This window comes from Anas platyrhynchos, chromosome 2 (assembly GCF_047663525.1).
Source record: "Anas platyrhynchos isolate ZD024472 breed Pekin duck chromosome 2, IASCAAS_PekinDuck_T2T, whole genome shotgun sequence".
NCBI classification, from domain to species: Eukaryota; Metazoa; Chordata; class Aves; order Anseriformes; family Anatidae; genus Anas; species Anas platyrhynchos.
In genome coordinates this window covers 118,306,160-118,323,597 of record NC_092588.1, presented here as the reverse complement: position 1 = coordinate 118,323,597, position 17,438 = coordinate 118,306,160, and the positions used below count along the sequence as shown (strand labels likewise).

The 17,438-nt window shown below is 40.4% G+C and overlaps 1 protein-coding gene and 2 long non-coding RNA genes across 3 annotated transcripts in view; 1 reads left to right on the top strand and 2 right to left on the bottom strand.

Annotated features, from left to right (window-relative positions):
- Positions 1 to 4,985, bottom strand: part of SLC4A7 (solute carrier family 4 member 7) — a 135,428-nt gene extending 130,443 nt beyond the window's left edge. The window contains exon 1 of the mRNA XM_072033453.1: positions 4,927 to 4,985. The gene's annotated coding sequence lies outside the window, so the exon portion shown is untranslated. The remainder of the gene's footprint in view (positions 1 to 4,926) is intronic.
- Positions 766 to 9,487, top strand: LOC106020323 (uncharacterized). Its single transcript, XR_001195770.5, has 3 exons — positions 766 to 6,725; positions 9,151 to 9,249; positions 9,355 to 9,487. It is a non-coding gene; the product is annotated as an uncharacterized lncRNA (long non-coding RNA).
- LOC119715754 (uncharacterized) lies at positions 6,768 to 15,501 on the bottom strand. Its single transcript, XR_005263150.2, has 2 exons — positions 15,036 to 15,501; positions 6,768 to 9,689 (listed from the first exon to the last, which is right to left on the bottom strand). It is a non-coding gene; the product is annotated as an uncharacterized lncRNA (long non-coding RNA).
- Between the last annotated feature and the right edge of the window lie 1,937 nt (positions 15,502 to 17,438).

The following is a 17,438-nucleotide window of genomic DNA, read 5'->3' as shown; positions in this document are numbered from 1 at the left end:
AGTCTTCAGACTGTACTCACGACACTACCTCACACATAGCTATAGCAGAACAGCTTGCAGGGAGCACATGGTAAGAGTGGAAAGAGAGGCAGACACAGAGGAGAGGCTGGAAACAGGAGATTATCACACCAGCCTCACTGCCAAAGAAAGTCATTTGTTTAAAAACTATTCTTAAACAAAGATTTAACAGATCTGACTTCCTGAACTTTGAGCCTCATTCCCTCTCCTTCATCCACCCCTGCTTCCAAGGAATCTATAGGCCTAAGCTTTTCTTTAAGCCACATTTTGAAGACATTTATCTCACTTGCAGTGATGGTTAAGCAGATCCCACCCTCAAATCATCTTTCTCAATGACACACAGCAATTCCAGTCTATCCACACCAGACAAGCTAGAATACTGTTAACTGGATGGGATGACTAATTCACGTCTGAAAAATCACATATTGTGAGGCTATTTTGGTGCTTCCACTCCTGTCTCAAGCAAGACTCAGAAACCAAGGAGAGAAATGGACAACAAGTAGACCAAAAAAAAAAAAAAAAAAAAAAAAAGAAAAAGAAAATGGGCAAATAATAAGCATGCTTGAGCCTCAAAGTCATGAGAGTTCATTTCCAGGTCTTTTCTAGCTGTAGTCCTGGAAGATGTACTTGCCTGAACCAATCTATCCACTGTCAAACAACAACTGGCAGTCAGCACACATTTGAATTGTCTACTCTTGAGTCATTCTGTACATTCCAGCTTCTTCACAGCCAACTGTTCAAACCTATTTACAATGAGTTGTTTTTCTCTAGTATGAAGAATGTGATGAGTTATGTGCAAGAAAGCCATGGAATAGTTAATGTCATGCAAGCACTAGAAAGATTAGAAGACCTTTCTAAGTAAATGCATTAATTTCTCCAAAACGTTTACATCCAGTTGATAGACTCTAAACAGCTGTGAGAACTACAGAATACTAAATCTTGAAAAAGTTCATTTAATTCTATTAACAAAGATAATAATCTAAAATTAAGCTGAATACCTGATGATCAGATGAGAAGCCTTGTATAAAAAGCACGTTCCCTAGAGAGCAACTGGAAAATCTTAACTATCACATGCAGCTTTGTGAAGCATTAAGGAGGCAGAATGCTGCCTGTTCACAATTAAGTCAATAGCAAAACTTCATTTGCATAAGAATCAGCAGCAACATCAAATAACAACAGATCTGAAACACATGTCCAGGCCCTAACGAGATACCTTGACAAAATGGCTCACTCTCAACCACACTAGCAGTATTTCCCTAAAAATAAAATAAAATAAATAATTAAAAAAAAAAACACTGATAACACTGATTTTTCTCTATAATGTTATTGCAAAGATGAAAATAGTTAATTCTGCCTCCTACAAGTTCTCTTCTCTCCCCACCCACAGTGAGCAGATTTTTTCCTCTTCTTGTCTCTGCCTGATTTCTAAGTCAAACTCCTAGCAGCTGCTTATTGAAGACTTCAGTGGTGATTCCGTCTGGCTGATGGCAGCTTATTCCTTTCAAAATTATAGACCAAGAAGGATACACAATTAGAAAGATTTCTTCACAGTTTACAATTCAGGGGATGAGTAATTCCAAAAGTATCAAGAATCTTCCTTATTTGCAGTATTGGTCTCTTCTGTTTTATTTGGAGGACACAACAAAGAGCTAAGTTAGGAGATATCAACAAATTCATACCACGCAGAAGGATCTCCTTTTCAAGGGGGGAGGATGCAGTTACCAGCTGTCACATATAAAAGTTAATTGCACATTTTTCTTTTGCAGTGGAGATTCCTGAATCCACTTCAATTATTTATTGAGATAAAATAAGATAAACAAAATAAATTACAGAAAAAAATATTCAAATGTTTAAACATATTTTAAAAGATATCTTAGTTTGCTGCTGACTGACACATAAATGGTATGTGAATAACCACACACACAAGCTTTGCTCACGTTAAGGCTTTGCTGTAAAGCTCAGAGAAGATTCCAGAAGAAAGACCAAACTGCAACTTGCCACAAGTAAACCAAAATCTTATTGACAGTCATGGTGCAGGTACCAACAGTAGGACCAGAGAGTGTTCATAGTGAATCTCTGTGTTACAAGACAATGCACAACCTGCATAGAGTTTATATTCCAGAGATCTGGATTCAGCTTTGATGCACTGTTGAAAGCTATCAATCTTGCTCACACTTGCAAACAAGTAATAGAACCATTGACTTTTTGAGATGTTACTTATGTATGTAATGCATGGTTAATACCAGAGACCCAATGCAGTTTCTGGGTAAGTCAACAAGAACATTGTTGTTGTTCTAGCATGCCTACTTTTAGAAAAAGAGATTTCCATTTGTGCACGCCTAGGAATAAAATTTACATCAATCAAAATTATTCATCAGTTTTGTAATGTCCCTCTGCCTGACATTCACTGCTTCATGTAACAAGCAACCTGCTCAGTTTTCTTCTGTAAAGAACTCTACTTGGTAGCCTAGTCATCTAATCTGTCCAACAGAAAAGCAGTAGTGCTGTTTGTCAAATTCATGCAAGAGACATATTGCAGTAATCAGCTGAACCCTAGGATCCACTTCACCTTAAAATTCTTACCTTCCAGCACACAACAGACAATATTACAGTCACCAGACAAGCGGGTGTCTAAAGACTACATTTAAACAGATTGGGACTGATCCTCTTTAGGCCAATGTTGTAACAAGAAGAGTACAGACGAATTATTTTAAAATTACATCCCTGAGAAACAGTTTATGATCCAGCTTCTTGAGAACATTTACAGCAATATTCTCCTTGAGGGTGGACAGCATAGGTATTATTTTACATTAGCCTACAGCATCTGGAAACTTGGATTCAAGTATGATATAAAAGCAGAATAAGAATGGACTGAGTGACTTCAAGAAAGTCTCTGGTGAGCGTTTATTCACATTGCAAAACTGCTGCTGAGAGAAGGTTGACTCTAGCTTTTGATGTGGCCATAACAGACAGACTACTCTAATGGGAGCTTTAATTATACAGTAACAACGTCTGACAGAGATCCTCAGATGGAACTAATCTTTTAACACCTTGACCAATGTATTTTTCCTTAACCAGCAAGAGACATTTAATAGATTGGACTATTAAATATCACTCTGGTCCAGACCTGCATCACAAATCTATGAGACAACATTTACAATTAAGACATCCTGAAATGACCTGTTCTTTTTTTGTTGTTGTTGTTTTGTTTTGTCTTTTTCAGTGTCCATGATCTGATATACTCCTTTGGTTTGGCTTATTATTCTAGTCATGGAGCTTGTTAAAATTAGGTCACATATCAGAATCTTAATTGCACGTTAGGACAAATGCTGGAATTATACAGCTTTTCCCCTTTCCCAAACCTCTTCACCTCATTATCTTAGGTTCAGTCTAACCAAGGATCTCTCTCTAGCGTATTAAATTTTTAATGTTTCCCAGATTTTTCTGTTAGTAACATGAAGCTGAAATTTCTGTCAGGAGAAAACTAGGTTACCACAGATTAGGAGGAACAGCAAGAACTAGAAATAAGAACAAGAAAGGAATTGATCTGACTTAAGGGACACACGAAAAGACTTATCTCTTCAGAATTAATTCTGATGGAGTTCAGATTGCTTTGTATTTGAGGAGAAATATTAATTTCCTCATTCCTCATCCCAAGTGAATTTACACTGCAGGTCTTTCCCCAGAAACTTGCAATTACAGAAAGGTAGAATGTCAGCAGATTTTATTTCACTGTATATCACTCCACAGTAACACACCACCACCAGTTTCTTCCAGTGACGTTAAAAATTCAGTATTATCTATAAAGAGATGACCATCTAACAGCTTGTCAGGGAAAATAAATACATGTTTTGTTCTTCTGAAACTTTTGATCTTCTTGAATGTTGCTTTTCTCTGCTCATTATACACCATTTTTTTTCCAGATCCTCCATACACACCAGCATGTCACAATATGGCTTAGCCTCAGATGGACTCCGAGGCACTGCGTCAGGGACCGTTAACTGTTCTGAAATCTGATCTCAGCCTGCTTTTTCTTATTGCTTAATCAGTTCCTCATCTCACGCTCTCCCTCCCACATTAAATGAAAAGAAAAAAAAAAAAAAAAAAGCCCTTGTGAGAAGCTTTGTCACGGGCTTTTTGAAACATGTCTACATAAAATGTTGCTGCGAGGATGTAGACCACACTAAAACTAAACAGAAAAGGGATCAGAAGACCAACTGCGTGTGCGTGACTCATTTTCTGCCACACATGTAAACTCTGCCTTGAGAACAGCATAAAGGCAGAGATCAAGAAGTCTTTGATAAAATGGGTGCTATAACTTAATGATTGGTAACAAGTGAGCAACAGCTTCACCGCTCTGAGAAGTCATTGTTCGTGCAAATCAGATGCTGGCTCCCAGCAGACCCTCCTGTCTAAGCCATTCAGACTCTCCCTCCTACCACTGTTAGTCATGCTGAGTATTAACATTATTCATTATTACTCATAGTTTACTCTTTGAATAACCCCATTAATTTCAGTGAGACATTTGTAGTAGGAGGTAGTAGATAATCTATGCATTTATATATGTATGCGTGTCTAATTAAAGGCTATCGCATTAGAAGACTGAGTTTCTCTTGCTGACTAAGCTGATCCTTTAAACTCTGGACCCAGAACTGAAGGTATTGGTGTCTGCAGCTGAAAACATGCTAAGTCAAGCTCGCAAAAGTACCTGTGTCAGAATCAGCCTTAACAGCACTTTCCATGAGGATAGTGCAGAGTTAACACCAGCCTTTCACCTCCAGGCTCTTTGCCTTCAACAAACTTTGAAAGCAGCAGCTGCCTGTCCCTCAGTGCTCCCGAACACTGTGCTAGTAACAAAGTTAGCAAGCAGTTTCAGAAGAAAACAGACAGCTAAGGACAGCTCAGTACCTCACGGGCCACTCCAGTTTTGCCTGCTCTGTTGCTGATCCCACTGTGACATTCAAATGATTTCTCCTGTGGGTCTTCCTTTTTCTAAAGCTGGGGAGAGAAGCAAGCCAATTAACCATTCATTAGATCAAACCGTACTCTACCCCCCTCTATAGGTATCCTGTGATAAGTAACATTTAGGGGAGAGAAGCAGTCTCTCAGAGAAATCAAGGGCTCACGAGAGCACCTCAATCATCCAGGTCCTAATTAATTTGAGTGCTGCTGCTTTTATTTTTTAAAAATGAGCATTTATTCCCTCAGTGATTTCAGTGCATTTCCAAACTTCCTGTATTACAACATTAATTCCTTAGTTATATTTTTAAAGAGGAAAATTCTTGTGCTAGCTTCCTGCAGAAACAGACTGGGACGGCAATGTTACATGCAGCAAGGATACCGGCAGGGTCTGCTGGCTGGAAAACATGCCAATGAGTCAGAAAAGCATGACTGATGTCTGCTCCCTGGTCATTTCCTTCCAATATTCAAAGGAATTCCTGCTAGGGGTGAGAACTACAACTTCCTTGCTCTGTCCTCGTGCCTTGTCCTCATTCACCTCCCCCGGACAGGCTACTAGCACGGCTACGAAGTCATCACCACTACCGGCCTAGTGCCTGAGAAATCCGGCCAGAGCAGGCAGTGCCTCTGAGAAGGCAGGCTCCTAATCCCATCAGGACAGGAAGATAGCAATCTGAGAAAAGCAAGCAAGGCGGGACACTTTCTAAATACTACCACCCACAGGAAAAATTGTACTCAGCTGCTTCCAGACTATGCGAGCCTGTTTGTGCTTCTGGCCAGGGCAAGGAGCAGGAAAATAAATGTAAGCTGTGCTGTTTGGTGCCTAGCCCTTTTGAGAACCAGACCGGGTCTTTCCCTGAGCTCTCTGGAGGACATGCTGAATGTTTGCCCTGTACTGTTGATCTTGCCCAGCGTCATGCACTGGACACATTGGTTCACATGACTGGTTCCCACTTTGCGTTTGTCTGAAGCCAAGGCTCAACTTCACGTCCATGAGGGGCAGCAACAGGCTGGCGTGACAGCTGAGATGGGCTCTGTGGTTCTCAGCTTGTTTACTGCCAGATCCCACCTGCTGAGTTCCCCTGTTCAACAAAATCCCACTGCTGGATGTACCTGATGAATATAGGACACCCTCCTACCTGTACTGCAGCAGAAACCTTCCTGCGTCACAAACCTGACTGTGGCACGTGTCAGAGAGGCAATTAGGAGGAGGCACGCTGGATGTTACGATTGCTGCCTTCTTCCTCAAATTGTAAACACGAACCATCCCCTGCAGCTGGGGATAATTTTAGCCACCAGAAGCTGTTAAGAAATAACAGCCTGTGTGCTTCCCCCAGAACTGGTGTTTTTTTGCTCTGACGCAAACCAGTTCTGAGACTGGGGAAGGAAACATTTATCTCCCCTGCAGTGGAGCCAGACTAGAGGCAGGCACCGTGTAATCCAAAACAATGAATAACGTGATCCTATCATTAACTGAGCTTTCAAATACTTCCTCTCCTTCAGATAGGCTTCTCCTTAACACAGGAGGAGGGGTGGAGTTCTTCTCAGACTTGTCAATATTGTCAGAGATACATTACATGTATTGATAACTAAGGTGTGTTTCTAGACAGGAGCCAATGCTAACATGGACTGCAATTGCATACAAACCCTCCACCTCCTCCTTCCAAGAGTTCAGCGATAATCTTATAGAAATTGATCAAGACTGACGTATTTTAGTCTAAAAAGCATCTGCTCCAGGGCACTTTCAGGTAACTAACGTAAGAACCAGTCTGTCAGATAAAACCAAGTGCTTCCATGTCTTTGAAAATCAGGCCTTTTATTATTATTATTATTATTATTACCATTAAGCATTCTATAGGTTGTTATGTCACTCCATCAGAAATTTCTGAATTAATCCATCTCCCTGTTTGAGAAATAGAGGGATCCCATCACATAGGAATGCAGTGAAGAAGTATTAGGTAACATCTGTCTCCCAAGTCATAAATAATTGCACAAGTAGCAAGAAGCATTATGACTTCTCTTTTTTCTCTTTTTTTTTTTTTTTTCAAAAAAGACTCATCACATAATCTCTCCTCTGTAAACATAGTTGCAGCAATTCTCAGGAAAACAAGAATGACCAGTTATATTCTCTTAAGAAACATGTTTTATCAAGGAGCCAGTTAACAGATGCTTTTTAATGGGAAATGTAAAAAAAAAAATTAATAATAACCCTTTAAAACTATCTCAGTTTTGCTCATGAGAATGCTGGGTCAGTCCTATTCCCTCTTACTGGTAAGCAAATGGCAAAGCTTCCATTGACTCCAATGGGAGATCGACAGGACCCAGAGGCAATATATTTTAAGTTACTGATATTCACAGGAATTTCCCTGTGAGCACAAATGTCATACAGTAACCACTGGGCAAGAATAAAATCGTGACATTATTACTAGTGCAGAATAATGGTTCATGATCTTTGTACTGTGCCCTATAGTGCAAATGTCACTACATTTATTAAGATATTTCTTTTTCTTTGTGTTTGAGGGTATGGATCACAGCAGGAAATATTTTTATTTTTACAGTGACCTTTGGAAAGCTTGCACAGCTAGATTATGTTGCGGTAATGGGACAACCCAAAGGTCATGAAACATTATTCTGCCCTAGTAACTATTAGAAATGTGATGGGAGTTGGAAAAGGTATTTGTCCCCAGGGCCAGTTTTTCTAGTCTTCCACCTCTGGAGACCTGGGTTCAATATTGGCCACGCCAGTTACATGCTGGAGGCTATTTAGAGTCCTTGTTACATTTCACCAGCTAACCATAGGCTATGCTTCCTGACTTGATGAAGTTCACTCTGTCTTTTGATACTACTGAATCATCCAGACAGTAAACTTAATAATAATGTTTAGTCTTGGGGGAGTGGGAGCTAATGTCCAAATGCAAAGCAAAGTGCTGCCATCCCCTTAAGAGTAGACAAAGTGAAACTACAGAGACAGCTTGAAGGCAAGGAAGAGGCACTATCCTGGATAACACTGCTGAAGTAGAGCTCCTTAAGTAGCAGTGCACAGCTTGTTGGCAGTAGGCTATACTTGTGATTTTTCATGGTAATTGTTAAATCTTCAGGTGATAATGATTTGAGCACAGTACTATTGTGTGAGTCTGTACTTTGCAAAACTACACAAATCTAAAACATACTACATAAAAATCAAAGCAAATCTAAACTGGCAAGAACATTAGTGTACAAAGTGAACAGCAACAGCAGCTAAAGGGGAGAAATACCTTCAAAAATGTGTATTTTCATCACAATATCATTTGGGGGCACTGCATGCAAAGCTGTAGGCGAAACTAAAGTAAAATCCAAGACTCAAAACCACGTGGATGGTAAAAGCAGCAACAATGAGATGCAAGAAGCAAAAGCAAAAACTGGTGCATCCACTGCTGCGTTTAAACTGTCCTGTTGATTCATACATAAGCAATGTGATTTGAAATACCAGTTACCGGTAAGATTCCATCTAGGTTTTTTTTATTTTTTGCAAATACATTTTCACGTAGTCACAGCAGAAAGAGCACAACTCCTGGGGATGACACATGAATTAGAAAAGCAATTGCCTCCCTTTGCTTCAGAACGTCCCGTTCTGGCAGTGCCACAACATGTCACTTTGAAACCAAAATGATATTGAGAAGAATTACACAAACATGGGCATGTGGTTAACCCTGCTGGGACTTGTTACCATGATGTAACAACCTGTTTTTTTTTCCTTGGTGTTTTGCATGCTAGGATTATATTTTTTTATTATTTTTTAACTATTTAAGCCTTAAGATTTTAATTACATTTGTGTTTTCCTAGTACTATTTTATTTTATTCTACCTAACTTTAATAAAACACCACCTTTTCATATCTCTGCAACAGTAACTGCATCATCGATTGTCTTCATATGAAGTCAAAGCTAAAAATACCTTAGATATCACAATAGAAACAAGGAAGATATACATTGGGAGAAATGAACCAGTGGCAATTTCATAACAATTTTAGAAAACAAGACTAACGCATTTGGGAGCTAGATTTTTAGCAAGCTTCAAGGTTACTAGAAGAAGTCCTACTTTTTTAATTATTATTATTTTTCTTTTACATATATATATATGAGATAAAATTTTCAAGGGATACTACCACAGAATAAGACTTTTTTTTCCTAACTAGGCTTGAATGTGACTGGTGAACTTCACGTTAGATTCTGATAAAACAAGAAAACAGGTTTCATGACACAAACCTGCCCTCTGCCGGAAATACAAGAAAATGGTAAACTCAAACGAGAATCCCAATTTGAAACGAATACCTTTGGTATTTTTGACTTTGCTGTACATAAGCAGTGCTTCTGACACTCTGCTCTCTTTCCTTTAATAGCAATGAACTCGTTTTTCAAATTCTGAATAATCCAATGAACAATGCCTAAATACCCCATCCACAACGTGGATCCTGCATAGACCCAAGTCTAAGAAGCAAGAAGGCAAGTGCTGGTGCAGCCAAGAACCTGCAGGAAGCACTGGTGTGATAAAAATATCCCTGTCTTCCTTTCCTCTTGAAAGTCTCCACTAGCTGCACAAATGCACGGCACCTCTGGGAATATTCGTCTTCCTCTAATATTTTCATCCTCCGTACACTGTGAAAGTCATACCTACTTTTTTCATGGGAATATGCTGCCTTGTCTTACTTCTTCTGATTCCTTTTTTTTTTTCTCTCTAAAAAAAAAGAAATTAAAAAAAAAAAAAGAAAAAGGTTTGAACATGCATGTATCCTCTGTCCACTCACACAGACATCAATGCATATTTATTAAATGCCCTTAAGCCTGCTATGAAGACATGATTTGTCATCTAAATAAAATAACCTTGCTAAAACTCAATCTCATTGCAAATATAAGTTCACATGAATGAGTGACTAGTCTGTGTTCTGTGACATATGGAAATTGAGCAATGCTTCGGATGACAGCCATTCTGTAAAGACATTGTTTGTAGGTAACACTCAGTTATTGCTGCCTTACTTCCAATAGCCATCCACTCTCACCTTAAAGCTATCTTTAAAAAAATAAAATAAATAAAATAAAAAACTGATGGTTTATAACCCCTGGTGTTCCAACTTGTCCTAAGAAAGATGACAAGCTTGGCATGTTGCTCACAGAAGCTATTAATGGTATGAGCTCAGAAAACATTTGTGCCAAGAGATGGACTCCATGCCCACTCACATTATGATCCCTGCTCTTTCTTGGACTTCATGCTAGTAAATAGTTGTGTCCAGGTGCCTCTGGATAAACATAGGGTTAGTTGAAAGACTGTAGCAATAAAATGTAATTGTATTGCTGCACATCTCAGAACCTACAAACTTGTGTTCAACAAAGTTTAGAGACAAATTTCCTGTAAATCTGCTCCCCCGACATGGTGCCCCTATGGGGTTGGTGGGACGTGAAACATCAGTGGGTCTAAAGAGATCACCATAATTTCACAGGACATGTATTCAGCCTCTGCAAACTTTCTCAGCACTGCTAGGTCTCCTCTCTGAGAAGTATTTGCTGCTGTGCATTATTCAGCCATGCTTTTACCCTGACTGGCACCAGCCCTCTTCACAGACAGAGGTGTGTGCTTACTCCCTGCTGGGGCTGGGCTCCTCTGCAGCTCACTGCACAGAGCCACACAACAGCTTGGTCCACAGCATCCCCAGCAGCTCAGAGTAAGGAGCCATTGCCTTGATGGGAGCAACAGATCTGTATTTTGCTCCCCTGTGAGACATTTTGCTCCTGCTGATCTCCTTTGTATTCCAGCTGGAGCTGGTGTTTATCATGAAGAACAAAATGAACAACCTAGCTGATCACTTTGCCTTTGTGAAAAACAAAGGCTTCCAGCTGCTGCACTCAGCTGTGCTCTGACAGTGGCCAGGAATTGATGTGTCCATGTAGGCACTGATGATCCTGTATTTGGAATCTGAAAAATTCTCGGATATATGAAAGTTCACCTGCAAAGCGGCAAATACCTCTGAAATTATAAAATCTCTGAAAAAAAAATCCTTTTTAATGTAAATTTAAAAAAAACATGTGCTTGGATAAGAAAGCGGTGCAGCTGCAAAGATGTGAAAGCACCTCATTCATCTGCAAAAAAAATATATGCACTTATTGCAGAGCTGAATGTGCTGATGATGGGCTCTGTAGGAAGGTGTTGCAGCCTAAGCAGTATCCCAGGAGAAGCAGAGCTCGGGTCAACCCGTACACCTTGGCACTGCACAAACAGGAGAGCCGGTGGTCATCTGCAGGACAACCCTCAGCAGGCAAAGGCTCTGCCACTATCTTGTGTTCACATAATCAGAGTACTTGGAGGGGAAGAAATAGGATCCAGTAAGCATGGAAAGTAACAAATATGTTTTCACATTTTCATGTTGTTGAGCAGTTAAACTGACATTTAAGTATAGGATCCTTGGATGAAAAAAAAAGAAAAGACTAATGTAAGGCAAACTTGTGTTATTTAGGATAATTAGTAACTGGGATAATGTCATGCATTTGGTTTGCAAACAGAGCCTATCTTATTAAACCCAAAACAGTGAATAAAGTTGTTTTATGGTGCATACACTTCCCTTCAGCTATGGGGCCCTAGCCTATGAGAACTGCTGGTCTCAGGAAGCGAGAAGATATGGTGTTCCCACAAATCCAGCTGAATCTCACATTGCCCTAGCTTAAGGACTCATGATAGTATTTGCAGGTACAGGCCAAGCATCCAGTAAGGACCAAAAAGAAGCAGCAAGGACAGAGAACATGACGGGACATGCAACAGGACTGGAAGATAGGAGCAGGACAGCAGCATTGTAATGGTCAGGTTCTGCTCCTAGTTACTTTCATGCAGGTCCTCTGGCACACCACATCCCTGTTTCTCTCCTCCTTTCTGTTGGAGATCAGTCTGGCTTGCATTTCACACTAGCAGCTCTCCCCTCATTTCTGTACCTCTCTCTGCAGACTGGCAGGTAAGAGAAGTCAGGGTGGAACTGTCACAGTTAAAAAAAGAAATCAGAAGAAAATGTTTAGAATAAAATGTTTAAAATGAGACAAAATAAGTCTGTGAATCTGCATGCTAATTGGAGAAAAGCACAGTAGGAAAAAAAAAAAGGGGGGGGGGGGTTGTTTTTTCATTGACTGCAGAGATGCTGCATGTTTTCTCTACCCTTGGACTTCAACAGAAGTTGAAGTACCTAGGACTAAAAAGCCTGTGCCAGGTCCTGCTAGCACCAAGTTTTTTCTTCTCCCAATATAGTTTAATTTTCTCTTTCTAGGTTTATATATCTCCATTGCCTGTATAGAAGAACTAGGTTTGGATTTCTATTTTTTAATGTTATGACGTTCTTGCTCACACACTTTATGTCTTGGTAATACAGTGACAATTTGCTTGGTTAATTGTCACATTTCCAACAGTTTTGTCATGAACTATACCCTCAAAAGGATGGCCATAATTTTAAATGATCTAAAGTAATTTGATCAAATGAGGGGGATAGATCCCTTGAAGTTTCTATGTCATGGTTACACTTATTTGCACAAGCAGGTATTTTTCTTGGCTTATAGTAATCTTGAAACACTGCAGTCACAGCAGATTTTCACTTTGCCATTTCCAAATGATAATGTGTCAAAACCCTCCTGGGTCTGTCCTGCTCACTTAGTTCTGATCACTGTGCCCTTTTTCCCTTCAAGTTTTCTTTTTTTTTTTTTTTTTTTTTCTCTTCCCAATCAAGATATATTAATTCAACCTCTCTAATTTCAGGGACAGATGAAGTGCAGCTGACAATTTTGGCATGGAAGGAAGAGGAAACTTCCCTCTTCTTTCCTGCAAAATAACAACCAGGGCTGGTTACTTGTTTTTTTTTCTACGTGATTAAAGCTTCACAGCACAGCAAGGGCCCTACCTCTGAGTGTGGAGACAGCACCAAACACAACCGGGAGCTCCTGTCCATGACAGGTCCTGTGGGCATCACCACAACAGAAATAGTAAATGTTCATTTTCCAGCGGATGCCAAACTCCTAGCAGGATGCAAAGCACATTTTAAGCTGTAAAAGCCCCAAGGCTGCCCTGAAATCGTATCACATCGCATCACAGGAACCGAACAAAACAGCTCTGCAACACAACACTTGGGTGACTAAAACACAGCTGCAAATAGCCACAGCAGGAAGAGGATTTCGGCTTTGGTTTCCTTCCTTCTCTGGCAGCCAGGAGCTGCGGGGAGACCTCCTGAAAGAGCCACCGGCCACCAGCGCTCGCTCGCACAAGAGGGCACTGTAGCCACACGCATCGGGGCCGAGCGCCTGCGCCTCCGTCTGCAGAAACAGGCTTGAAAAGGGCAGAAACAGGCTTTAAACTGCTCTTCCCCTAAGCTGCGAGTCCTTGCCTTCTCATCCAGGCTGGCAGCAAACACAGCGAGCTGTGCCGGCGTGTTACATTGGCACGCTCCGCACAGACCGACCGCTCTGGGGTAAATCTGCATTGCAGGCTTCATCCCGGCTTCACCCTTGAATAGCATTAGACAGTTACGGTTTACCTGCATGCATGCCCAGGGAGCTGAAATCGGGGAAACTATCACAAGCTATTAAAAAAAAAAATCCCCTAGAGTTCGTGCCAATTAAAGGAAAAAAAAAAAAAAACTTCTGTGCTTGTAGGAATGTGAATATTTCAATTATATTGGCAAAGCGAAATATCCTAGGTATTCACAGGACAAATGATTTTAATACGAAGGGTATTAAAACCCTACCAGGGTGTCTGTCCTCTTGTAAACCTTCAAGCATGTTTCTGCTTTCCAAATAAATGGCTTCTCTTTGGGGTCAGAGCATTCACGATTCCCAATAATTCACGTAAGAGTTAAAAGCACGATATACCCCAATGTACGAGGCCACCCCTAATACAAGGCATCTGCTTTATTTACCTAACTTTAGGCTCCCCACTCAAAAGTTTCAATTGCATTTATAACAATGGACATCAAATACCAAAATGTGAAATGTCAAATCCTTAGTACCCCAAAATACCTTAGGTTTGAATCCCAAGAAAAAAAATAAAAGAAGTCTGTTACATACAAATGTATTTATGTTCTGATATGACTCAAGCAATGGGTGGACACAAAGGTTATTTAGCAATAGGAAAACAAACAAGCACAGAAACAAACATGAAAATTGCATTTATCAGCCACACAGGAGGCTGTTCTTAGCAAAATGTGTAATAAGAAAAAAAGTCCCTCTTGCATTTTTGGACTTCTTTTCATTTATCACTGATGATAAAAAAAAAAAAATTGGCCTGAAAAGAATAAGTCATAACAGCACAGTTCCTCCGCATCCCTGGCTAGGACATCTGCAACCAGGCCATTACAACATTGGGCTGCAGAACTGAAAGGGGTTCCTACAGGGAATGAGGTTCACTTAAAGGATAAAACCACATCAAGGATGTGCTAAGCATGACGGTTCAGAAATAGCTGAAGAAATCCTTAAAGCTGATTGCCGGAAGCCCTTGGGAGAAATATCAATCTATAACACAGCCTATTCTTATACTCCCTATTCCTATACTCTGCTATTAGCTGCTTGAGAGACAACATATTGGACAAGATGGGCTCTCGGCCTGATGCCACCGTCCTCTGATCCTCCCTGACAAAGAGGAGCTCATACCATTACTGATCCTGAGAGATGGCACGACAAACCAGGCTGTCTCCAGGCTGCCTCCCCACCATCTTCATCCAAATACTGAGACCATTTACGGCACAAAATTTCCTAGTATTTTCCTACTCTTAACACCTTTCTTGTGATGCCTTTTATTTCTCTGTCTCACTTTTTCCACATCCTACGCCATTTAAAAGAAAAAAAGAAAAAAGAAAAAAAGGCCTGGCTTAGGTACGGCTATTCTATGCAGTGCTCCCAGAAGCTTTGGATCAAAAAGGGAACTAAAACCCTAAAGCTTAGTTAGCTGATATTGACTGGAATTTGCCAGATAACAGAACATCTAATCAATTCATATGCTGAACTTGTTTTTCCTATAATAGCAAGATTATTAGAAAGCCACTTATTCGAAATGCAAGTCTCAAACCTCTGTTTGCTGTTCTTTCTTCTTTGCTGATATGTTTATTTGTCTTCTGGTGTTGTTGTGAAGCAGATTTGGACTACAACAGGCACAGTGAGTGTTTCAGCATGCTTAGCTAAAATCAGGCTGCATGATACCATATGTAATGTCACCTAAAAAACAAATAGGAAAAAAAAAAGTCAAATCTGAGGGGGAAAAAATCTTTTAAAAATCTCTGTAGCGAATAAATGCAAAATAGGAGATATTGGTAAAATTAAAACCTTCTTAATAGTACAGTCACTTAGCTCCCCCCATCTCTGAAAAAGACTCAAAGCAACAATTATTTGCCATAGTATTTGACAGAACCGTATCTCTCTTCCTGAAACACCAGGCAGTGGTTAACAGCTTGCTACTATATGACAACGATACCATGTAAACACCATGAGCTCTCAGAGCCATTTACACCAATAAAAAATAACACAGAAGAATTTACTCCAATAAAAAATAACACAGAAGATTACATTAAATTAGACTTTTTTCTTTTTTCTTTTTTTTTTTTCTTTTTTTTTTTCCAGATTTACACAGCTGAAAGACCTTAGACTTCCTAGAATTTATCTGCCATCTTCCATATGACCAGATACAGACAAAAATTCCTTCTGCTTCCTCAGATTGTCTTTTCTGAAAAGTGTATCGGTGAACTCAGTGCTGGCATTAACGAGCAGAAGCCTTCCTTATTTGGGAACTGCTTCAAAGAATACACATAAGGTTTGAAGAGCTGTTTGTGTATAGCCCGTTCTAACATTTGCTATTTATAAAGACAAAATGACTATAGTAAATTAATTCTACCAAGATTCTTTGCACTAACCACAGGAGCACTACAGGTGCATTTGTAAAGCCAAAGGGCATAGCACTAAAATAGAATAATCCCTCGTGACATACAAAAGCAGTGTCTGATTTGCTTCTATCATCCGAAGACATTTGCTTGTAGCCGTGCGCTACCTAAATCCAAGGTGTTAATGTACTAGCCTGACTTCAGAAATCTCAGGAGTTGCTCACCCCAGGCAAAAGATATGCATCTTTTTGGGGGGCCATATGTAATATAACACATGAAAGCTCTATTTCTTAGAGGAAGAAGGCAGCATCTTAGATAACATCTAAGGGAGCAAATTCTTTTTGCCCTCTCCCAGGCTAATTCTTTCCTTATTAGATCTGAAAGAAAAATAATCACGCTGTTCTTCCCCTGATCATCCCCACCCCCCAGATAAAAGAGCCAAATCAAAACCCCTAAGTCCCCTCAAAGCAACGAGCTCTCAGGGCCAGTGCAGCATCGGGCTGGACGTCTCTGTTCAGATCCATTTTAAAGAGCTACAATTTTATGTTACTAACCTAGGGCCAAATTCAGCATATTCTACTCACATTAACTTCAATAGGGATGCATGAATAAATAGCGTTCAGTGAGACTCTTTACAAGGGTTAGTGCTACACAGCGGGCAGACTGCAACACCTGGCCCTTTGTGACAGGGTCCATCTTACCCAGCCAGAAGGCACCCTGGCTTTGGAAAGTCTCCAATTCTAGCCAGTATCCTACTTCTACAGGAAAAGTTCCAACTTGGATCTCCAGCATATCTGTATCTTTCTCCTACCCCTCCACCCCTTTATTTGCCTTTTTTAAGGTTACATCTGTAAGACTGCATGTTATGCGTTTTTGCTTTATACGTACATACCCTCTGCATGTTTAGGAGAGTGCTAGGTGGGCCATAACCATGAAATACATCCTCTTTGATGTAGCAAAATATTACGTTTGCAATCATAAGTACTGAAGCTGCAAGCCCAGAAAACAGACCTCTAAACCCTATTGGAGTTGCTGTATAGAAACTGGAGACTGAGGTTATATGGTCACAAAACTCTGGTGTATCACTCAATGCTGTGGCCTGAAACCTTCCTCCACACTGGAGCATGCTGCCTCATAGCAATGCAATGCTCTGTGTTAAGTGACACAAGTCCTTACAAGCAAAAAATAAAATAAAATCTGGTAAACCCAACTTCAGCATTGAGAAACACTCTGCAGATGAAGTGGTTCTGGATGGGTCTGGAAGCTTTCGGCTCAAACACTGAAAGAAAGTCAAGTTCAGAGCAGATGTACACAAATGGTACTTAGCTGGGACCAGGACCCTGCGCTGGCAAAGGGAAGACACATGCAACTCACATGTCCTCCTGATGTGACTCTGGGCTGTGCTTCATGCTGCAGGATTGCACCCTGGTTTGTGGAAACAACAAGAGAAAAGCTCCTGTTTGGCATTTAAATGCTAGAGCTCAAGGGCCTGTCCCTGGGAAGTGCTGACCACTTGATTTCTGCTGCAGTCAGTTCTTTTTTTCAACACCCTGTACCCAACACCCTCTGCAGACCCAGGCCCTGCCTTAGGGATTTAT